Here is a 25303-nt window from a genome sequence, read left to right as displayed (position 1 = left end):
CTTCATAAGCAAAGAAATGGGCAAACATTGTTGTAAAACTCAAAAAACAAGGTTAGTCATGTTTTGTGGGATCTAAGGCTTTTATAATTTGGAGAAACCTTTCTAAGAAAAGTATTATTAGAAAATTAGGTACAAAAGTTTACATTTTTTTTAGAATGAGACTAGAAATCACGACGAGTAAAACTTTTAATTGTAGCTAAATGAGACAAAACCTCTCTGTTTTGTCTCTTTGATTAGCTCTTGATGTGAAAATGACTTTTAAATATCGTCCTATATAAAGAAGTGTAACGATAAATCAGTCTTCCAATATAGTTGGTCAAAGTTTGTCTTTAAAAAAAAAAAAAATCCGTCGTAGTTTAGAAAAGCTTGTTTTAGCTTCATATTCGTTACTGGTATCGGGAGGGAGTCTTCAGATAACTTCAGCCCTTTGATCTCACTGTCACAGCAAGCTGATCAAGGTTGGCCAGGTTTCACCACACCCAGTACCCCTCCCACCTCCGACCTTGCCAGGGCAGTTCTCAGGAAAGGAGTGTGCCAAGTCACGTGGCCTTCGAGCTGAGAATGGAGCAGTGTCTCGTCAGACACTGATGCTCTGTGGGGTTTGTGGGCAGCAGGTCGTCACTGAGGAATGGCTCCCCATGCCCATCCCCTCTCCTGCAGCCTGGAGACCAGCTCTAGGGCAGGAACAATGACCTGCAGACTAGCAGGATGCTATTTCTCCGACTCTCATGGGGCTGCTGCTCCCCCCTGGTTTCAGAGCCTTGGGACGGTCCATCAACATTAGCTTCACGGTAAATCGGCCTTAAGCAGACTATAGAAAACAACATTAACGAAACAGCAATAATAATAATCATTGTTAGAGGAACAATTGCTTCCTACTTACAGGCTCATAGGAAGGAGAAAAGTTCTACTTCAGCCTCCACAAGTGATACTATAGAAAACACTCTGAACTTCTCTGTACCCTTAAGCATTCCTCCTACAGGCAGGACGATTGGAAAGTTTAGGAGGAAGACCTCAACGCTCTTGGCTCGGCCCCTGCTATACTCTCTCCTTCGGGTCCGCCTGCCCCCAGAGAAGGGACAGTCTGGTCTGCGTGTCCAGGTGGTGAGCAAGCAGCCTTGTTAGGGAGACCTGCTGTCGTCTGATTGTGCCATTGGGGGCTAAGTCCATCTAATTCAGGAATAAAGTATCGGCAAACCCAAATGGCCACAGATCTCAAATCACTTTCTCCGATCAACTTGACCTGAAATAAAGCTAGGGTGGTATTTTGATTATCAGTCTCATTCCTGCCTCTCTCCGCTCTTCTTTCTCCATATTGGTTTTGAATTCAAGGGAGGAAGGGAAGTGGTATGTATGGTATACACCCTACAACCTTAATAATAAAGGCTCATTTGGGGAGATTTGTAAAAACAAGTGAAACTAATAAACTAGACAACGAAAACATGGGAGGAGAGAGAATAGAAAACACAGAGGTTTTGTAGCATTGATTAACTTTAGTCTTTTAAGTTAAATGTGGTATATTCAAAATTTTAGAGTGACCTCTCAAAGAAATTGAATATGTATCTTCCAAAACACCAGGGATAGGGAAGAAGAATGAGCTTAATTAATCCAACAGAAAGCAGAAAAAAAAAAAAACCCAGATAATAAGAAAAAAATACGGTAAATAAAAAACATAAAATAAAATGGTACAAATAAATCTAACTATCAGCAATCCTGATAAATATAAACATTAAATTCACCTGTTAAACAATAGAGATTATGTGACTAGAAATATAAATTCTATTTGCATACCCTTGACAAGCATAAATGACAATGACCCCTTAAAACTGAAATAAGATTCTGGGGGAAAATGTCAGGTAAAAGACTAAAGAAATAAAGGTAGAAAGGCAATATTAATTAGAAGAAATAGAATTGAAGGCAATAGTATTAGGCAAAAAGGGCCACTATTTAATGATAAAAAGAACAATGACCCAAAAAAATATAATAATCCCAAACTTGCATGTACCCAAAAACATAGCCTCGAAAATATATAAAGACAAATAATGATAAATATATATGCAAAGAATTATTAAATATCTCAATGATGATGGGTGTTTTTAACACAGATCTTTCAAAAACTGATACAGAAAGCCCACAATAATTAGAAAGTATAAAATTCTTTGAATAACATAATTAATAAGCTTGTTCTAATGGACACATACAGAATCCTGCCCCCAATAATTAGAGAAAAAACAGATAATTTCCAGAGAGTGACCACCATCCAGTCACAACAAATACCAAAGTATTCATTTCATATCACAATGCTATATAGTCAGAAATTCAAAAACCAAAACAAGATAACTTAGAAATTCTATCATTTTAGAAACTAAAAAGCACTACAACATAGATAGGGATAGGTAGGTGGGTAGATAGATAAGATACATAAAATAGGTGAAAGGCCAACTAGATACATAAATACGAGATGATAAGGTCATGCTATAAAAAGTTTCATAAACTGCTTTTGTCATTTAATAGATTGTGCTTCTCTTCACATGATAATAAATATAGATCCATATCAACATTTTGACAATTGTATAGTATTTCATTGTCTGCAAGTACCATAGTTTATTTGTTGTTGAATCATTTGTGAGTCAATATTTTGGTTATGTGGTAGAAACTGCAGGTTGACCTCTGCAGTCTCTTCTTCCTTAATCACAAGACTCTGTTTTTAGCGGGACAGGTGCTGTTTGGAATAAAGGCTTATTTCCCAGTTTCTTTCATAGTTAGGTGCAACCACGTGACCAAACTGAAATGTTATGTTCACCTTCCAAGAACTGTCCTTAAAAAGAACTGTGCCTTTCTTCTTCATCCTCCTAATGGCTAGAGTATGGAAGAGATGCTCGGAAACCAAATAATTATCTAGAACCAGAGGTGAAATCTTCATATTGAAGAGACTGTAGGCACAGATGGAAGGAGCCTGGGTCACTGTGGATCCTGGAGTTAAAATCTTAGCTACGGAACGCTTATCTCAGTACTTTATTACGTGGCAGGAAAATAAATTTATACCTATTTAAGCTCTTATTATTTGGGGTTTTCCTGAATAGCACATATTTTCCCAAATATTTTGCTATAATGATCAGTTATTGTTATAAGCATTTCTTTATGCATTTATTTTCCTGCATCATCTAATGAAATGTACAAGTCCTTTTAAAGGCTTCTGAGTCCTCCCCAGTCTCACTCCCTAATACCATATGACATTATGCTTTCACCAGCAGTGTATAAAAATGTCCCATTTTTTTCATATCCATTGCAACGCTAGGTATCATTCTCTCCAATCTTTGCTAATCAGATAGATTTTTTGATTGCTAGGATGGTTAAACATTTTTAAAGATTTGTTTGCAGTTTGTGTTAATTCTTTTTTTGTGTTGCTTTCTAAAGGTTCTTTGCTCATTCTTCTATCAAGGCATTCTCTAATTGTTAAAAAGGCTCCTTATATGTTGAATATTTATGTATTATAAATGTTTTCATCAGTCAGTTTACTATCATTAAACATAGTTTATGGTATTTTTATGAAGAATTTTAAAACTTTATCAGGATTTTTATTCCTCTTTATTTTCTGTCTGGTATCATTTTTAGAAAGGCCTCTCCTCTGACAGATTATAGAAATATTAGCCTACAATTTACACCAATACTTTACATGTTGTTTTGTTTTTATTTGAGTTACTTTGAAATTATTAATCTTTCTGGTGTTCACTTTGTTATATGTTAGGAATCCAAATTTTTATTTTTCCAAATGGATGATCAAATATTTTAATTTTTATAGAATAAGTCATTCCTTATCTCCTGATACAAAATGCTCTCTAAGAAAAACTAAATTCTCCTAATGTACATGGATCATTTTAAAACTCTCAGTTATGTTCTGTTGATATTCATATGCTACCGGTGCCATAATACCTTTAATTATTCTACTTTTGGAATATTTGTATAACTGATATGCTAAATCCTCCCTAATAAATGTTTTTAAAATTTCTCAAGATGAGTTTTAGAATGCTTTTTCAAAAATATTTTTAAATAATAGATCTACGTTTTTAAAAAAAACACATAAACCTATGACAATTGGGACTTTTATTTGAATTTCATGATCGTTTTAGATTGATTTGCAAATATTTGACACTTTTCATTATTGACTCATCGATGTGATATTGACATGACCCAATATGATATTTCTTTTAATTTTTAAATTAAGTCACTTCGATCTTTTTCTAAGATGTTATCTTATCCTTGAAATTAACCAGGTCACGAAGCCTCTTGTAAATGTTACCGTTTCGATGTGTGAGAAAGTTGTAAAAGCAGCCTTTGCCTTCGATGTGCTTATACTCCACTAAAGATAATTAAGACTGCATTGAATTGATATGAAGTCATGTAAGACGGAACTAGAACTCTCTGTAAATCATTTGTAAATGCACCGCCCTGTATTTACATTCTGCAAAGCTGGCTGGAATGACAAATGACAATAAGAACAGGATGGGATTGATCTGGAGAGGACGAAAGGCATTGTAGGTGGCAAAAGCAAATTGTTTTTGCAGGAAGCAAATGATGAGGCAGATTCACATGTGTTCTAGGCTAGCACAGATCATATAAATGTACGATAATTTTTTAAAAGGGAAATTAGGGAGAAGGGAACCAACTGTTAGAAAATCTTTCAACATGGACCAGCAATATGGATTTTATGTGAGCAAAAATTTGGACCCATAATGGTTTCTGAAAACGAATCTGAAAAATCAAAATGGTGCTTAAGAAAGATAATTCCCACTGCCATAAGCACACAAGTTTGGATAAAAGCTAATTAATAGTCTGCTTAGGGAATTGGTGCAATAATTTATTTTGGAATTTAATTTATTTACTCAATAATTTTTATAGAACATTACCCATCATGTGCCTAGCATTGTGTCGGCATGAAAACGACTTTGTTTGCGGCCCCACATCTATTGCCACGAGGCCTTCGCGACAGATATCTAATGACACCACTTTCGAAAGGGAGACATTCCCCAGGTACTTCTGTACTTTGTTCAACAGAAATTTAACTGCCCAAGTGGATGTGTGATTGATGTTATTCAATGATTAATGCAGCAAACTCTCTACTTTACCCTCTCCCGCAGAAATCTCCATTTAACCCCTTGGGATACGTAAGTGCCTCGTTTCTTAAGAAACTACAGTGAGATTAGGGAGAGGGGAGGGCTTCAGAAAGCAATTAGGAAGAGGGCAGTTTAATCCATCCTTCTTACTGAAAAGCACCTTCAACCGAGGTACTACCTACTAAAATAGACTCTAACCTACAAAAGAGTTTGCAAGAAAATTTGATCAAACAGAAAAAAAAGAGAGAAATAAATCAAACAGCTATTTGCACAACCTATTTCTCTCCTTTTTTTTTTTTTTTTTTTTTTTTCAGTGCATTGAGTCCAATAACAGAAAATCTCATTGGAATAAGCATTTCTAAGTATATCACAGTTGCTTCTCGGTCTGCGAAAGCCACTTTTCTGTAACATGAATACATTTTTTGGTCAACATATAACTGACACCTACATGGTATGGAGCAAAATACTTCTGCTTCTGGCTGTTGCTGCTATTTGGAACTGGAAGGGTTATGTGGAATCGGATCTCTCCTACAAGAAAGAGCTTCCAAATATTTGCTTTACTTTGTGCCTTTAATTCCTCTCCATTCTCCCTTACTCGTAATTAATGGCTGCTAAGTGAGACAGTATGAGACATGACAAAGTACCACACTCAAGCCTAAGTTTTTTTAGAAAAGCACATTTAATTTTTGCTTTTCAAGCCCACTTTCTCCTCAGCCCTGGTGTGTACATGTCCCTAACTAAGCATCTTTTTTCTGATCTCAGAGACAACTTTAACTCTTTAGTCAGCTATTATAAAGGGATCTCTTCATCAGAGGTGCCATGAGGGAGAAAAGAGAAAAAGAGGCTGTGACATGCCTAACGCTGTTGCTGTTTTTGGAAAAGGCCTATATGTCGTGGTCCCCAGATTTAGTGACCATTAAAACAAAATATTTAATATAGGTAAAAATGATTTACACCATTGGCTACACATTTTTATAAGAATACTATGTGCTCATGGCAACAAACAATCAAACAAACAAACAAAAATAAACACAACAGAACAAGAACAACAATGGCAAAACCAAAAAGAAAGGAACAGAATAATGTACAAAACAAAAGTACTTTTCCCTCTCCCACTTCCAAGTGTTTTTTCCAGAGCATATACATAAAATATGTATTTATTTTATATGTTATACAAATTCTCCAACTTGCTTTTTTTTTTTTGCACAGAGCAATTTATCTTGGGCTTCTTTCTAGCAGTATGTATAGCTCTATATCCTTCCTTTGAACATCTGCATGCAAGCACAGATACGCCATAACGTATAAGAGAACACCATCCTAACTGACAGGCCTTCTTCCGTGGGTTTTTTTTTTTTTTTTTTTTTGGCTATGTCCAAATAATGTGGCAATGATTATTCCTGTTCATGCGTGTAAAAAACTATAGAATGAATTTCTAAATGGAATTGAAAGAGCAAAGGATGTATTTAAATTTAAAGGTAACATTTATATGTTAAAGTTTAATACATCCTGCCAAATTGCTCTCTAAAAAGGTTGTATCGATTCACACTCCTACTGATGGTGCCTGAGACTGCAGATTCCTCACACCCACAACAAATATTTCCATCCCTGGCAACACGAAGGAGGAGAATTCACTTCTCGATTTTAGAAGTTTTCAATTTCTTCAATTATAACTAAGCTTGAATATCATATATGTTTATCGATCGGTTTTTTCCCCTGCAAACAAATTGTTTACTGTTTTAAATCAACTTGTTTACTTTTTCACTGATATGCAAGAACATTTGGATGCAAAGGACATTAACACCTTGTTATACACATTAAAGGTGTTTTTTTCCAAGAAAATGTAATGAACATTCTATTTTAAAAGGATATTCCTAGTTTCAATAGTAGAGCCCTCATCTGGGGTGAATTTGATTTGAAATCATTTCTATTTAGATCTTTCACTAGGGAAACTGGATGTAATCAATATTCCAAAAAAAGTGCATCCTACTTAATTTAATCTTGATAGTTGTTTGATGTAACTTTAATACGCCAGTCATTTACCTCAAAGATACATTTATGTTTCAGAAGGAAGAAGAAATTAGGGGGAAAAAAAAACACTGAAAAGTCAAAGAATAATGATGACCATCTTCATGTTTCATGAAATCTTTAGAATAAATTAAGAATATAAAGGCATAGAACATTTATAAGGATTTCAAGTCTTGCTCAGAACTATATCTTTAAATAATTTGCCAAATTTAAAAAATAATTTCTATTTCAATTCTCTCTTTGGAATGTATCTTCAAAGGTGGATCCTAGTGTCTGGGGACCAGGGACAGGGATGTTGTGAAGGCTAAGAGATGCTGTTAAGTTCAACGGGGTTGTAAGGTGAGCGTTTATACGGTGTGGGATGTAACCCCTCATTATGCCACCGCAGACCTTTAGTAAATCTTTAAGAATATCAGCCTGATTAGTTTTCTTGTGGAAGCCAGTGAAGAGAAAGAGTTTATGTCAAGGTTGCAGACACTTTAGCAACATATACAAAAATAAATGGTGCTGTGGTGTGCAACAATTCTCAAGACACGGTGTCCTGTCTATCTGGACCAGCAAATAGGACTCTCTGCAAACACGCTCAGGGATGAAATCCTCCCAAAGCAGACCTGTCTCTGCAGGTGACAGAGTAAGGAAATTACATGAACATAATCCTCAATAGAATTTCAGATCTTAAAAGAGCCTAAAGTTAAAATTATCATGTTTTCTAAGGCAATCAAGACATTTTTTTTTCCTGCAAAAAAAAAAAGTCATAAATTCATTAGTCTATTTAATTTTCATAGTCAGGCTTTAAAGGAAAAATAAGTTCTGCCATCTACACTGTCTCTGCTTCACTATCAAATACTTCGGGCTATTCAGGTTGTTCTTAAATCAATTAAACAACACATCTGTTATAATATGTATCTAATATTTAATATTAGTGGGAGAATACTGTCTTTAAGCCTCTCAGTCCTTAACGTCAGTAATTTCCCTCTGTAAGGCTGAACTCACTGGGCATACTTGAATGGAGTCTATCCACTGTGAAAGAAAATGAAATCCCTTGGCGAGAACTCTCTGACTCCAGCAGTATTAATTCATTTGCATATTGGTAGTGATCTGCACACTAGTTAGGAATGTCATAAATGCACAACATTTATATTACCGAGAGGGAGAAATTAGATGATGATAGGCTGTATGTGAAAACACTTAGTAAAGCATCAACAAAATATAGTCCTCTAGCATCAAGGTCAGACAGAAGCTATCCAAATAGTCTCAGGAACAGCCATGAGGTGAAAGAAAATTATTTTCTTATGAAACCAGAATTATAAATAATCAGGTACAATGATACACCGAATACCTTAAGAATTCCTCGTCTTGCATATATCGAGGTGATGAAATAATTAACAAAGATTCAAGTCATGTTTTAATATATTTTGCGTTATTCAGACTTTTCTTTAATACCTCAGTCATTTTCATTTTCCCAGCAGCTATTATGTTTTATTAACTTCAATTTTATTGCATTACGATCAGAGAATATGTTCTATATGAAGCCAACTTTTATTTTTTATATTGAGATTTCCTTTGTGAAAAACATTGAAATGGTTTGATTTTTCTCAGACTAGATATATACTTGTTTTTGTTTTACCTGCTTGGGAATTAATGTACTTCTTCAATTTTTTATGAGGACAAGAGTATTCCATCGTAGAAAATTACATTCCATTACGGAAAAGTCGTATTTTCTTCTTGAGTGTTGCTCATATTTTCTACTCTTACCGTACGTATGTCCCCCTGAGACATATTGGATGTATGTTGGACCTTCTCATTCTATCTTCCACATCTCTGAACAACTCTTCCCTCTTTTCCATCTCTTTCTCTCTGTACTTCATTCTAGGTGATTGTCTTAATATCTATAGATACCTTCCAGTTTGCTAATTTCTCTTTGGTAATTTTCATTTCTTGACCTTTTGTTTCTTTTCAGATTTGCCTATTCTTTATTTCCATGGTATCCTATTGTTTCATTATGGTTTCATTTGTTTTAAAAAATCTCTTTGCTCATTTTATTTATTCCAGAGTATCTTTGATTTTGTTCTATTATCTGTATTTGTTTTGGCACCAATTCTCTTGACTTTTGCCTTTGAGGACTCTCCATTATGGTAGCATTCCTTGAGTAGTTTACAGCATTTTGTTGCCATTGTTGTGAATTCATCTTCAGTGAGTTCAGTTGTTTTTCAGAGAGTGGCTTCTATTATGGACGAAATCGTGTCTCCTGTCCCCTAAAATGCATATGTTGAAGCTCTAAACCCCAATGTGACTTATTTGTACACAGGGCTTTCAAAGAAGTAACATTAAATGAGGTCATAAGGGTGAGGCCTAATTCAATCTCACCAGTGTCCTTATGAGAAGTGGGAGAAACATCAAAATGCACGCACACCAAGAAAAGGCCGTGTGAACAAGCGGCAAGAGAGGGGCCACCTGCGAGCCGAGGAGAGAGGCCCCAGGAGAAAACAAACCTACCAACACCTTGATCTTAAACTTTCAGTCTCCAGAACTGTGAGAAATTCACATTGCATTACTTAAGCCACCCAGTCTCTGGGATGCTGTTATGGCAGTCCCAGGAGATGACAATAGATTCTGACCCCTAGGTTGTGAAAGTGACCTAACAGAAGCTTTCGCATTTGCTTCTATCAGGTTCTTATGGGTTTCAAGGCTCTAGACCTACTTCTATGTTAATACATTGGCTTAGAGAATCCATTCCAAGAAAACAGACTTAGGGTTAGCTTTCTATGCAAATAGTATAAATTCAGACATCTCAATATGTTGCCCAGGCTGGTGTCAATTTCTTTAAGATGATATCTTGTCCCTGGCCTGTGCCCGCTCTAAGGCTCAGCAACAGCAAACGTCCTTGCTCCTTCCACAGGTCAGTGAGGGAAAGTTTCTAGCTCTCCTTCTGAGGCTCTAGGCTTTCTGCAGGGGTCTGGCTTCAGCTTCCCTGCCGGTGGGTCTAAGGCCTCGCCTCCTGTTCCTGACTCTGCCTTCTCCCCTGCCCATCCTCTTCCCCAGGGGCCTTTATCTGGGGCTAAAACCCCCACAAATCCAGGCAGCATCAGCGTGCACTTGTTGCTTTGGTTTCTTACTTTGTTTTCGACATTTGGGGAGTTTGTTGCTTCATTCTGTCCATCACTTCCAGGAATTTTAGTAGGAAAGGAGTCTTTCCATATCATATTTGTCTACCATGTCCACTTTTGAATTGTGTACCAGAGGGTACAGATTTTTTTCTAACATACTAGAAGTAAATTTGTCTTCATAGAGTAGGATTATGTAAGTTAGTAGTCAGCAAATTCATCATAATTATTTTTTTAAAGGTTATATTGTGGGTAGGAGAATAAATTAATTTTAGAATAAATAACTTTCAATAATATGATGAAACTATCATCAGGGACATTATTTCTAGACTTGCTATCAGTGTGACATACATATAGATTTGTGGTTTCAGAGATGGCAAATGTAAAATAAATATAAAAATAATAAGTTGAAAAGCAAGAAAAAGTCTTCATTTGTGCTTGTATTATAATTTACAAAGTCACTGAAGTCTTTATTGGCTTTTAATGGACTGCTATGGACTGAATCCCTCAAAATTCATATGCTGAAGCCCTACCCTACTGAGATGATATTTGGAGACAGGGGTTTGGGAGGTCATTTCAGTTAGACGAGTTCATGGGGGTGGGGCCTCACGGTGGGATTAGTAGCTTTATATGAAGAGGAAGAGAGAGAGAGTTCTCTCTTGGCCTTTTGAGGACATAGGGAGGCTATCTACATACCAGAGAAGGGCTCTCACCAGGAACCAAATCAGCCGGTCTCCTGATCTTGGACGTCCCAGCTTCCAGAACTGAGAGGTAAATGTCTGTAGTTTAAGCCACCCGGTCTACGGTATTCTGTTAATAGCAGCCAGAGCTGACTAATACATGTACCTCCAGCCATAATTTGCTTTCCTACCAACTGTTTTTCATGTGTATGCTGTCCCTATATACTTACCACATAAGTAATAAATGATATTTATCATAATCCATACAGAGAATATTTAACATTCGGTCAAGTTTCTGAAACCCATTTTCCCCATCTTGTCCCAAATGTCCTCTATCTTATTCAGCTATCTGAAGTTTCATTAAGATTAATGCATTCAAGAGCTCATACCACCAGACTTCATGCTGGGGGGTGTCAGATGATCTCACGAGCATGTAACCACCCATAAGCACCATGTCCTGGCACTGAATGGGTGAAATGTGCTTGCTGTGAGACCTTTGCAGCATTCTGTGCTCTCTTACAAACCCGGTTTGCAGGAGGATGAAGGAGGAGAAGCATAATGCTCTCTCTTACTGAGGCATTGTGAATTCAAGCAGTGAAGTCCGTTGTATAGAAAGTCTATGTTCTCTGATAAACAACTAAGAGCTAGTAGAGGGATTAAAGGAGGCTGTGAACATCACTCCAGAAGGAACCAGGAGACTTGCTGCCTTTGCAAACTGTTCCATTGCAGCTACAACCTTGCCCATAATTCCAGTTGTCCTTAAAAGAGTCCTAGAAACTTTAGGTGGGCTCATCCTCTTCATTTCTATTGCATAGCAAGTGGTTTGGGTATTATTATCCCAATGCCATTTAATTTCCTAAAATGATGACAAAGCAAGTCATGCGGTATTTGTGCAAATTTCTTCTTAAAATAGGAATCTGGAGCCTGCTTTCTCCAATAGTGGTCCTGAATCAGTAGCATGGACATTTCCTGGGGCTCCTCCATCACAGCACGTTGGGCCCTGCCCCAAAGCTACCAAAATCAGTTCCTCCAGTTTATCAAGATCTCTAGGCGACACACATGCACATTTGAGCTTGAGAAGCACTGGTTTAGAGTCCTGTGCTCTCCACACAATAGCGGGTAGCTCTTCGACTCATTAATAATACCTCGGGAACGAGATGAAGGTTCTCCCATAAACTTACCTAACAGGGCATTTTGATATTCTAGTAACAATTAGGAATCAACGATAGGATTTCTTTTTCCACGCATAAGAAAACCTAATATTTAAGTCTATAAATGAATCAGAAAAATTGTTTACATTTTGACTTCGTATGAACGCTGTCTCCCTCACAACGGCTAAATGGGAAGCAAAGAACTATTTCCTTTCAGGTTAATGGGTTTCCCCTCATCAAGCTGTCCTTTCATGTAATCTAGACTTGCCTCCACTTATCTATTTTTTTTTTTAATAACTGTTCTTCTCCCTAATAGGATTATTCATCCTTCCAATATTAACAGCAATTAGACTCACCTCATGGTGCGTCATGCCAACTCAATCTGCGACCGTCAGAGGAGGATGATCTTCGTCTTGTCTCAGTAACAATCTTTGACAACCAAAACAGAGCGGCAGGCAAAATACATGAAGGGAATTAACAACAAACGATCACAGATGACAAAAACTTCTCGAACATGATGGTTGCCTCTGTCCACTCTACCCACATGGAAATAATGGCGCTCACGGTGCTAGGATTGATAACATTGTGACATAGTCTTAAATTGCATTTTTCAGAAAAGTTTTTAGAGACGACTCTTTAAAAGCCTTAGAAACATTAACATTTTTTCCAATTCTAATCTATTTAATTTTATTGGAAAACATTTACATAGCTCATCAGCAGACTCTCTAGTATTAAGTAATATTTAGCATGCTGTAATCATGGGAAGGAGAAATTTGGATTAAATGCTGCTTTTTATTACTATTCAATCATCATAAGTTGTTCACTTTTTATCTTTCTAGTCAACATATTTCAAAGATGGGAAAATATCTTCATTTACAGACATACCTATATTTATTTCCTATTATATTTTCCATTAGTGTCTGCATGAGATTTATTCCCGGTGATTCCCAGCAAAGTAAATGTGAATCTCCTACCACCAGATGCTAATAATAAAGACAAATGCACCCTATCTCTTAGCGATGTTACAAAAATAAATTAGATCATATTTACAGGGGAATTTGACCTCACTAGAGATAGTATATAAATGAAATGTGAAAAAAAAAAAGCTTTAAAGAACAAAAAATTCCACTCAGTCGTAGCCAGATTGACTTGACAGCACCAAATTATGTTCTGAGTAAAGAAAACAGGCCTAGTAATAGTGGTTCCGCTGGCTGTGGATAAATGCCAAAGACTGACAATGAATTCCAGGTTTGGGCTGAAACCTTGGGCATCGGGTTTAGATATGTACAAAATGAGCTCTTTGTCTTTTTCTATATGTCTACATTTATTATACTTGGAATATTGTTAAAGCCTAGCATATGCTGGAGTGCATTATCCAAGTTATTTTCAATCTTTTTCTGCATTTAAGAACGTATATGGATTGTTAATAAAGCAAACAAATTTTGACAGAGTTAACACATATACATCGAGACAAACTCTTTTTACATTTATATTTTTGAAAACCAAAAAGGACCTTTTAGCAGGACAATGGACAAAGAGGGAATCCTAGTTGTTCTATACTGAAAGGCAAAGTCGTCCTCACAGGTATGGAGAAACCATCATAGTTTTTCAATGAAATTATTTGTGGGACATGGGAAAGTCACCTAATTCCACATACTTTCCAAACATCCAGCCACACTGCTCCAGATTCTACCATTTAAAATTCATCTGATTTAAGGGAAGTGGCTGTATGTTCATGGAAAAAGGCAAGATTAAAAACTGTAGGATAAAAAAACAACAACCAAGAAACTGTAGGATGATGAAGACATTCAACAATGTGCTAAACCAACACTTACGGTATACCTACTATGTGCCAGGCACAATTCTAACTGTTTTACCAGAACTATTTCATTTAATTCCCAGTTTGACTGTATAATAGGCACTATTATTACCCCAATGTTACAGATGTGGAAACAGGCACAGAATGGTTAAGAAGTCTGCCCAAGTCTACAGAGGCCACAAAGGGCATATCTGGACTCTTACTCTGGCAGTCCAATGCTAGAGTCTGTACTCAGAACAAACATATTTTCCTACAAGTGTGTGACTTAGCACCATATATTACTGTTAAAAATGAGGTAAACAATATTTTACAACCTTTCACATAATGAAAAATGTGAAAACGGAAACATTTTAGATTGTGTTAGATTGTGTTTGAGCAATCGTTGCATTTTTCTAGAAAAATCAAGATTTTAATATTAGGGCAGTCTCCATCATTCCATTTCAGAGGACTTATGAACAACGAGCATTCATTGTACAATCTTATTGCGTTGAAACTGTTCACCAAGAATGCAGCACTAGGTAACATGCTAAAAGGATAGCTCTCTTGTGGAACCAACAGCAGATATTTGGGTAGAAATGAGAAATACAACACGGAAATGAATTTAGAGATGGAAATATCAGAGGAGCTTAGATAATATACTGTGAGTAATTGACATCTACTACATTATTACTAACTTCTGTAGTAAGAGGCCACTACTGACCTCAGAATGGAGAACAGATTCTTGATACAATGTAAAAAAAAAAAAAAAAAAAGGCCTTTAAAATTAGTATCTAATATTAGATAGGCAGAAGTATGTGCTGTACATGTTTGTTTGTTTGGTTGGTTTTGATTTATCCCATAAAACATGTGGTTTTTAGAAAGAAATAAACTGATATCCCATATACCCTGCTCCTGACAGAACACAGTAATACGGTTAAGTACAAACCTTTCCATAGCAACAGACACTGCATACAGACACGAACCCTATGCATCTCCCTTGAAGAAAGCTTTAAGGTTATCTCAGACAAATTCAAAATAAAGCCTATGATCCCATCACCCTGAAGCCTGCTTCCCCCAGGAGCTCAAGAAAGGATACATTGACAGATGACTCACCGTGGCTTCCTATAGCTCATTTCTTTGCCTTCTTTTTCCTTGAAAGGCGCTTCGGCCTTAATAGTTACAAAGGTTTCAAGAGGGAAGACTAGCGCCACCTGAAAAAGAAAGGCCAAAAATCCAATACAGTCATGGTCTGCAGAAGTTCAGCACTGGGCTTATCGAATAGCGTTGGGGGTAGTGGTTTCTCTACGTTCGTTCCTTCCACCCTTCACTGTTTTATTTAGTGCTTTTCCACTCTATGGACATTATGAGAACACTGGCTACCTGGTTAGCTACCATTCTAAAAATAGGTATTTTATACAGGGGGAAAGGTATAACTTTGGGGATGATCTCTTAAACTATTTTTGTAAGTGCATATAAAAAACATGATATTAGGCTGAATCAGGGGCAAACTGGGCTTATGCACAGAGTTGTGTATGCAAACTATAATTAGATTCCCAAAACACTTGCCTGTGCAGAGTGGATGGCTCCCTTTGCTCACCCCAATTAGGCAGGAGGCACTGCCTGGGGCCGGAGAGTAATCTACTCACTATTGTCTCAGGGTGGGGAGAAGCAGCAGCTCTGTGCAGCTCACATCGTGCTTTGTTTTTAACATGCGGAACTAGGCTTGCAGACGCTATTGATTACGCTTAGCAGAGAGGAAGTTAATGATATGTTGCGAGTATACATACTATATTTCATCCCAATTCAGGTTTTTAAACAGCATCCTCCTCCAAACACTCTACTCTAAAGGTTGCATGTGGAAAAGTGAAACAGATGGTCCAGTTTTATATTTCTTTTCCTTTAGAATTTCTTATGCAGCTCAGGGACCTTGGTCTTCTGGGATCTCAAATTATATTTCAGCCCATTATACATATATCAGTGTTGATACTAAGACGGTGTGTAAGAATTATTCAAAATCCACATGGCCACAGCCTTTGCTGGTTCTTAGTATGCCATGTGCTGTTCATTTTAATTGAAAATATTCTAAAAGCAAGATTGATGTGTTTTTCTATCCCCCTAAAATAGAAACAGGTTCTGGGCTCATAATTGAGCGCTCATAAGCCCCTCTTCTTATTAACATGCCCTCTCTAATTTGTGCCTCTGTTTGCACAATATAAATGGCCTTTAACAGCCCTTCATTCATACAATGGTCTCACTAACCCAAAGAAAATTAGTAGCAGGCAAAAGCCTATTTTTACTGACACAGAGACAAAAATGCTAATTACTTTAAAATATTCTCAAGTGTATATCTTTGGCATCCTTCCAGGCAAGGCTCAAAAGTTTTTTTTCTTCTCCCCCCTCGTTATTTACTAGTTACAGGGGAAGTTGTTTTTGTTTTACATTCGGTCATATATTTAAGTAAGTTTATATTTATAATTTGAAATCTTTTCCGTCCAGAGTACCGGTGATAGGTGAGGTGTTGGTTTGCTTTCTGTTCACTCTGGGTACACTTGAGAACATTGTCCATTTGTGATTAATTATGTTTTTGCTATTTCTGTTAAGGCACTCAGGGACATTTGCAGAAAAATAAATGCCTAGAAATTTGAATTTGTTTTATTTAAACGTGTTAACTACAATAAAATATTAATATTTCTTCAGAAGCCCTTTTAATTTTTCTCTGATTATTAAATTTGAGTTTAAGTTTATACTCTGAAGCACTACCTTTTTAAAACGGTTTTAAAACTGAAACCACTGATGCCCAAAATAATAAAGAAACAAAACTCAACGCCAACTTACTAAATTATGATATCAGGTGTGCTGACAGTATTTACATAAAGATGATGACTTTTTTCATTTATGCAACAAATATTTATTGGGGATGTATTATTTTCAGAATTTGTTGCTAGGCCTGGTTTATAAAAAATAAATAAGGTAAAAGAGAGTTTAAAATCAAGTTTGGAGAAAGAGGCCATTGACGGATAAATGGATAAAGAGAATGCAATATATATATATATTTATGTGTGATAGATAATGTGAGATATACACACATACACACATACACATACATTATATGCACAGGAATATTAATCAGCCATAAAAAGAAGGAGATCTTGCCATTTGTGACAACAAGATGGCCCTTGAGGGCTTCAAGCTAAGTGAAAAGTCAGACAGGGAAGGACAAACACTTTATGATCTCATTTATATGTGGACTCTAAAAAGGAAAACAAAAAAGGTAGCTCACGGATATAGAGAACAGACCGGTGGTTGCCAGAGGAGGGGGTGGGGTGGGCACAGGGCTAGGTAAAATGAGTGAAGGGGGTCAAACATACAAACTTCCAGTTATAATACAAGTGCCATGGGGCTGTAATGTACAGGGTAGTGACTCCAGTTAAGAATACTTAATAGCAATTTGAAAGTTGCTAAGAATAGGTCTTAAAAGTTCTCATCAAAAGAAAAAAACTTTGTAACTATGTACAGGAATGGATGTTAACTAGACTTACCGTGGTGACCATTTTGCAATATATACAAATATTGAATTATTATGTTGTACATTGGAAACTAACATGTTACCTGTAAATTCTATTTCAATAAATTTTTTTTTTAAAAAAATCAAGTTTGAAGAAAAAAAATGTATTCGCACTAAAAAATAAATAGCAGAATAGAAGTTTAGAAACAGTGGACAACGACAGAATATAAGAAATCACAAATCAGTGTAAGGTGAAGTGGTCATTAACGTTAAAAGCAAAAACACAAATGGTGTCCAACTTAATAATACAGCAATTAACACAGTTTTTAAAAACAGACAAAATATTTGAATAGACATTTCAATCGGGAAGATATATCAATGGCTAATGAGCACACGCAAAGATGCTCGGTGTCATTAGTCATTAGGGAAATGCACATCAAACTGCAATAAGATATCACTACATATTCACTGGGATGACTATAGTCGAAAAGATGGATGATGTCAAGTGCTGATGAGGATGTGGAGACACCGGAACCCCCATACATTGCTGATGGAAATATAAAGTGATACAGCTGCTTTGGATAACAGATTAGCATGTTCCTAAAAAGTTAAATATAAACGTATCGGAAAACCCAACAATTCACTCCTACGAATCTGCTTGAGAAATAAAAGCATATAGACAAAGATATGTACTGAATGTTCATAGCGGCATTCTTCATAACCCAGAACCACACAAATGTCCGTCAGTTAATGAACGGATAACTGAAAGGTGGTCTATGCATACAATGGAATACTATTTAGCAATAAAAAGGACCCAAGTACTGATACATGTTACAACATGAACGGATCTCAAAAACACATGCTAAATGGAGGAAGCCAGATGCAAAAGACTACATCTGCATGTCCCCACTTACATGAAAGGTCCAGAAAAGGCAACTTCGTAGAGCTAGTAAGCACATCGGTGATTTCTTGGGGCTGAGAGTAAGAAGAGATTAACGGCAAATGCCTATGAGGGACTTTTTTGGGTCATGGAAATGCTCTAAAACTGGATTCTGGTGATGGCTACGCAACTGTTTACATTCACCAACAATCAATAACATGTTTGCCTATTGATTTTATGATACATAAAGTATACTTCAATAAAGCTGTTAAGATAAAAAAACAGGTGTCATATATTTTCATAGGAATGGTTCGAGATAGTCACTTGACCTTTTCAATGCTGAAAAGTAATTCAAATACATATCTATATAAACAGATAGGAATAATTCTTCATAGTTTGCAATGTCCCTTACAATTTTCAAATATATTTGTTCTTCACACTGATCCAGTGAGGGTGAGCAAGTATTATGTAATACATAGTAAGTGCTTTCCTTTTTCCTTTTAGCTTTGGTCTGAGGAAACCTTCAATGCTGTACAGATCATATACTTTAAAAATCAGGGCCATCCTAGATAATGTAATCTGAATAAAGTGGATAGCGAGCATTATCATTGCTCCAAGCACCCAGGTGCTTTTACAAAGACAACCAACCTCCGTTTGCCAAACTATACTACACGACAGGTAAGCCTCCAACTGGAGGCTCATTACAGGATGTGGTTGATAGGTGTGGCTGAGGGACCTCGCCCCTTGTGCCTCCGCCTCACTGGAGACTGTAGTGGTTGCTCACTCTAACAAATGCATTTACAAATATTAAAATGCATGTAATACAATTGTATAGACGAGGCACACAGTGACTTACATTCCAGGAGCTAATATTCCCCAGCAGAAACAAAGCTGCCCAAAACCCAAAGGTGGAAACTAGTGTATTAATTTGTTCACAGCAAATCCTTCTCTAGTGTTTCTCTTGAAAGTTCAAACAGAACCTAAACGACTCTAACTTAACCTGAAACAGAGAATGATATGTTTAAAGAAATGACTTATAAAGTGTCCCATTAGGTAGCTTGAAAACATGTGTGGCATATGCACGAATACACTTAGACTAGTTAAAAATCCCAGGAGCCTCCCTTATTTTGATAATACATGCACGAGACAGGCCAAACTCAAAGTCCTTTGCATGCAGCTTGAGATTTAAAGCTCTCCGTCTGTGAGAAGGTCAGTCTCTGAGATAATCTCTCCCAACTTCTGCTCACATAAATTAGGTGGGAAAGGAGCCCTCGGAGGTGGAAGATGATAAGACTCTTCTATAGCAAAGTGTAGATTCTGCTACACTTTCCCATCTCAGCCTCACGGTCGTTAATGTGTGTTCGTATATACTTATGCGATCTGCTTTCCAGAGAACGCATGAGTGTTTCTTGTCCCTTAGTGTTCTTTGTCTCCCTGTATGACCTCTGGAAATCCTTTCGCAGGGGACATGTGATACTTAAGGACGTTTCCATGATCTCTCATCTAACACAAGCCGTGCTTCTGCACTATGACTGAAATGTGAACCAGACTGTTAGTCTAAACAAATGTAGACATACTCAACTGATTTCAATTAATTTCTATATTTACAAGTTGTAAGAATTTCATATTAACATATACAGTGCAATACGTAAAGCATCGGGAAAAGCACGTGACTCAAGGGCAAAAGAATTGTGTTCCGGAGTGCACCCCCATAACTTTGGTGAAGTCCCCCAACTTCAAGTACTTCAGTGTTCTCAACTGAAAAAAAAAAAAAAGTGCTTTTGGATGAAATAGTTTCTAAAGTCTTAATTATAATTGACAATCATTTCTTGAGATGCTATTGTTATTCTACAAGGTAGAAACATTTATCTAAATATTGTATTTGGGCTTAAAATGTGCTCTGGCCTTTTCTATACTGTTAGGATTTTTAAAAACTTAGAATTTCAAACTCAGACACAGAATCCATTTGCATTTGTCTTAAAATACCACAAAAGCTGCAGCTTGAGAGTAAGAATGATAAAGATAGGAACCAGATATTAACTGAATATTTCACAAATATACACACAAACACATAGATACATACAATTGCAAGGAATGTCATCTCAAAGGCCCATCTGAAGGTAGAAAGAATAAAATCTGTTCTTTCACTGCCCCCTTAACACCTCTGTTTTTATCCATTTTATTTATTTGGCTTCTATTTAATATTTTGTTTGGAACTTTTCCTTGGATAAATGCAGTTGGAAAGGCACTGCACTATACAACGTAAAAGATTTTGCTTAAATACTGCACTTTAAGAAAGTATTTTGTTATTATACATACCACTTCAAATATGTCATCTGACAAGTTTCTCCAGCAAAAACCAAAGGTTAGAAAATAATTTTCCATTTATAGTCTTATAAAAGACTATAAATGACATGCTATATTTAATTTTAAAGTCCCTGTACAAATCATCAAATACTTTAATAACTGTACAAATATTAATATTTGATTCAAGGGATCTCCTAAGTTACGGCATAATCAGAAGTCTGGATGGATAGGCTGCTAAATGGGAAAATCCTGTTTAGATAGTTGTTAAGAGAAGGGAGAGTGTCTAATGAAACAATTTTGATAGTCTTATCATCATAAAATTGATTGATATTTGGTGCAATTTAATCTTCGCCAGAAAGAACTTTGAGAAAAGGAACAATCCGTAACCTAGATTAATCCCCCATACTTCCCCTTCAATCCAATTCATCGATCTTATTCTGTGAATGGGCCCTTGGTCCGCTGGTTATAACAAATTCCTTTTGCAACATCATGTAAGAAATTAAAGAGTTGGTTTTTAATTTAATTTTTTCAAGGACGTGTGTCAATGTTGATTTGTAAGGGTGTAAATAAAAGACTACTCCGCTTTGAATGTCACTGACTTTCTATATTCACTCAAAGATCATAACAAAATAGTAAAAACAAAATATAATCTTTGTGTCATTTTCCCTAGGACTTTGAACCTATTTACCACCCCGGTAACTTACTGAGTGACTTCGTGAAATAAAGGATAAATTATTTCAGCCAAAGGATTTTCTCATTTCGGTTCCTTAGAAGTCTGTATTTTCCCCATAATAATAGATGGATTTAGATTCCTCTGTAAAATGCTTGGGGACCACTGAGATTAAGTGGTATAAAAATGACCGCTATGTTGGGATAAAGTGGAAAGGGGTCCTTTCCTCCACGCAGAACACCCACTAGTAAATGACAGGAGGTGGAAAAGCAGCTGGTGTCACCATGAAGCTTGCCGGAGAACGTCCTGGAGAGTCATGTGCAATGGAGTCATTTCTCCACTGTCTCCAAACCCCATGGGGCATAATATTCTCACCAGTTTGAGCGTGCACCTCTTGGGTCTGACTTCCTGTAGGTTTAGAGCACCGTACACAGCAGAGTGAGAGAGATTTCCTTTACATTTGGTAAGTGGTTCGCTTTCCTTTTGCTTTCTTCCTGCAACACAGCCTCTGTTTTTCCTAAGTGCTACGCTAACGAAAAAGGCGCGCGTTACTAACAATCAACCAGCTCATTCCAGAGTGGGCTGGGCCTTCCACAGGTCCCACCTCCACCTACTTTTGTTGCTGTTCTTGTTGGGAGGCTGATTCGAATGGGTGGATCTTACAGAACAGGATTTTTGGGTGATTGTGGGGCTGTTCCAGGGGTTTGAAGTGAAGCCACGGTTACGCTACCTTCCTTTACCTCCTTTCTGTTGCTCTGAGTTCCTTTTCTGTCTCAACATACATATATGTCCCAGGGTCTCTGAGTTCTCCCTAGAGAAACAGTCAGCACGACCTGGAAAATTACAACAAATGCCATCTCTGCAGCTGGATTCAAAAGCATGTTAGTTGCTACAGCAGAAGGAGATTTGCAGGTAGACAGGCTCACAGAAAGAAACAAGCATTGCTGACTACCCCGGCACTACAATTTTTAAGAGTCTTAGAAAGAAACAACTATTTTACCAGAAATGTAAAAACATTAGAGAGCTAGGACAAAATATGATTTCACCTAAAGATAAGGGAAACGGAGAACAGTAAGAATTAATTGCTTTCTTTGAATCAATTTAGATTTGTGCGGAATGTTCATTTTGACTATATCACTTTAATCCTAGTGACTCTTCAAGCTGGAGGCAGAGCTCTGCAGCATTACTTCTGTTTGACTGTGAGTCGGCTGGGCTTCAAAAGATGATGACGGGGAGGTCAGGGGGTGGAGGGAATGAAGAGGTTTCCAGAATACCGTATCACCCCTTTCCTCCTTCCTGCGCTAGCCAGGAATACTGGGCTGGGATGCTTTGCACTGTGAAACTTGCATAATACAGGCAGGTCACCATCACTTAGCTCTAGTGGCAAGCGTGCAGGATTGCTCCAGAGACACTGTGACATATGCCGCAGAGGAGGAGAAAGCTCCACAAACAACCCCCGGATCCCTCCGCCCAGGTCTCATTACACCTCGTTTCTCAAGAGCAGATTGCTTCGCCAACCTTAATAATCCCGGAGGACGTCACCAGGGCAGGAGGCAGGATCCTACTACCTTTGCCCTAATTTATCGAAGGCTTTAAAAGTAGAAAATAAAACTTTGAACTCAACGCATCTGAGGCTTTATGATTCAGGTGTGCTACTTGCCTTCAGGGGCACCAAAGATCACTGAAGTTAAAGTGACAAAAAAAAAAAAAAAAAAATCCTGTGAGCTGCAGAACAAAAAAGCGTGTCCAGACCCGACCCAGCTGGTTCTCCTACAGCATTAACTTGGCAGGAGGAGCAGAAGTACTGGCCCTGCCCTCTCCTTTTCTGATGGGTAGGATTTCCCCTACTTACCGTCCTTTAATCCTCCTCCTCTCCAGCCTTCCAGAGTCTAGAAGAAAGTGACCTTGTGGAGGAAGGAGCAGAAAGAAGAGGGAGAAAACAGTAGGAGAAGGAAATGAAAATAGCTCGTGAGAAACGGCTGGGGAGAAAAATACAGTCATCCGTCCATATCCTTGGGGGATTGGTTTCCAGGCCTCCTGTGGATAACAACCCGAGGATGTTCAAGTCCCTTATATAAGACGGCAAAGTCTTCGCATATAACCTACCTACATCCCCCCATAGACTTTGAATCACCTCCAGATCATTTGTAATAATACCTAATACAATGTCAATGCTATGTAAATAGTTCTGATGTATCATTTAGGGAATGAAGCTGAGGAAAAAAGTCTGTACACGTTTAGTACAGACAGATGAAACCATCGAAACCATTGGAGGCCCGAATATACCGCAGCAAGGACGTAACGTTTTCCCCCCAAATATTTTTAATCTGAGGTTGGTTGAAACCTCAGATGCAGCACCCTCGGATGTGGAAGGCTAAAGGGCCACGTGTATGGGGTCAAGGGTGAAGTCACTTTTAATTTACATAGCACTGCAACTTGGAGTTTCTAAGTAGCTGGCCCTGCAGTAGCTAGTCCAAACAGCGTGGCCCGCTAAGCTTTTTTTTTTTTTTTCTTATCTTACAAGGTAGACGTTAATAGCAACCCCATTCAGCTGGGTGAGGACGAAGAGTTCACTTTTGTCCACGTGCCGAGCATGGCGCCTTGTCATAGCAGGTGTTGAATTGAAGTCTGAAACTAGGACCGCACTGTTATTCAAGAGAAAGCAATTTGGTGATAGTTCACGTTAGATGTAGCCCTTTGGGTTACCAGGAAAGGCAGGCACAAAAGGAAGGGGTGATTCTGGGCCCAGCCAAAGGGGAGGTGGCCATCTCTCCCTTGCCCTGTAAAGTGGAAGCTTCCAGGCTTTTCCAGAGGCCCACGTCTCTCTCTCGCCTCCCCAGGGAGGGCCTGGAGCAAGGGCCGGTTTAGGCGACTGAACACTTTCTTTGGGAAGAAGGGGCAACCATTAGCAATTCCTACCCACCCAGCGTGTCTGCGCGTGACTGTGTCTGTGTGTGTCTGAGAGTTAGAATGTGGGTGTCAGTGTGTGTGACTATGTGCATGTTTGTGAGTGCGTGATGTACAAGAGTGTCTTGCCTGAGTTTGTGTGTGAGTGAGAGTGTGCGCCTGAGTGAGTGTGCTGCGGTCGGGGCTGAGAAATTACCTAGTTCCTTAGAGGTCCTTATTAGCAAGGCAGACAGTGCCCAGTATGGAGGCGCTGGGACGTGCCAGGCAGATGGGGGTGTTTTCAGAGAGCTGGCCCGAGTATCGCCCGGCCCTGCTGCGCCAAATCCTCCTGTAGGCCGACAGAACTGGTTTCACTCCTGCCCAGCCCGTCCCGGGCCGGGAGAGCGGTTAGGGGTGGGGAGAGCAGAGGTGCAGGCCTAGGGGCCCAGCCCTTCCAGGCCGGCTGCCCGGACTCGGCCCGCCCCGCCCCCCCGCCGCCCGCCCCGCCCCCTCCCAGGCCTGCGGCCCGCTCCTTTCCAGAGGAAGCGTCTAGAACGCTGGGCTTGGTTCGCAGACGCCGGCTGCGTCCTCACAAGGGTATGCGGGTGTGTAAACAGCATTGCTGTCAATCAAGTAGCGTCTGTAAGTTTCAGGAGCCCCGCGGTGGATCCTTTGGTAAAGGGAGAGCCTTTGCTAGCAGCTTACTTGCCCCTCACTTACATCTTGATTAATTTCTGGGTTCTGTAACCTATTCCACCTTCACTCTGAGTTTTCCTCTTCACTCCTTTTGGATGATCCTTTACGCCCTTGTGGTCCTACGTTTCCCACACGCTGGAACTGCTGAGATAATGTGGCCAGGAGGTGGAATTCGCCAGTTTTTAACACAAGAGCTTTCAACCCAAAGATTGTTGTGGACGGGTAACAGAAAGAACTTCCCCGAACTTTCCAGGCTTCGAGACAGAGTATGGGTCCCTTCGAATTGCCTTTGATTCTTGCTGAGCTGGGGTCCTCACCCCAGGTGCCTCCCTTTGGGACAAGTTGTCCCTTATTTCTCTTGGAAGAGACAGCCATATTTCACCGGGGATGAAGTGATTTATGTGCACAATTTAAAGAGTGTTTTGGAACTCTGAGGAATGCAAAATGCAGCGTGACTTGACGGCACAATATACTTTGGGGAAAATGT

General features: G+C 38.3%; 1 long non-coding RNA gene across 1 annotated transcript; it reads right to left on the bottom strand.

The window, feature by feature from the left end:
- Window positions 1-21382: 21382 nt before the first annotated feature.
- Window positions 21383-24566, bottom strand: LOC107519846. The gene is made up of 3 exons (XR_001599182.2): window positions 24338-24566; window positions 23087-23138; window positions 21383-22067 (listed from the first exon to the last, which is right to left on the bottom strand). It is a non-coding gene; the product is annotated as an uncharacterized LOC107519846 (long non-coding RNA).
- Window positions 24567-25303: the final 737 nt, after the last annotated feature.

This window comes from Rousettus aegyptiacus, unplaced genomic scaffold (genome assembly GCF_014176215.1).
Source record: "Rousettus aegyptiacus isolate mRouAeg1 unplaced genomic scaffold, mRouAeg1.p scaffold_m13_p_1, whole genome shotgun sequence".
Lineage (NCBI taxonomy): Eukaryota > Metazoa > Chordata > Mammalia > Chiroptera > Pteropodidae > Rousettus > Rousettus aegyptiacus.
Note: the sequence above shows the minus strand (reverse complement) of the source record. Positions and strands in the feature narration are given on the sequence as shown.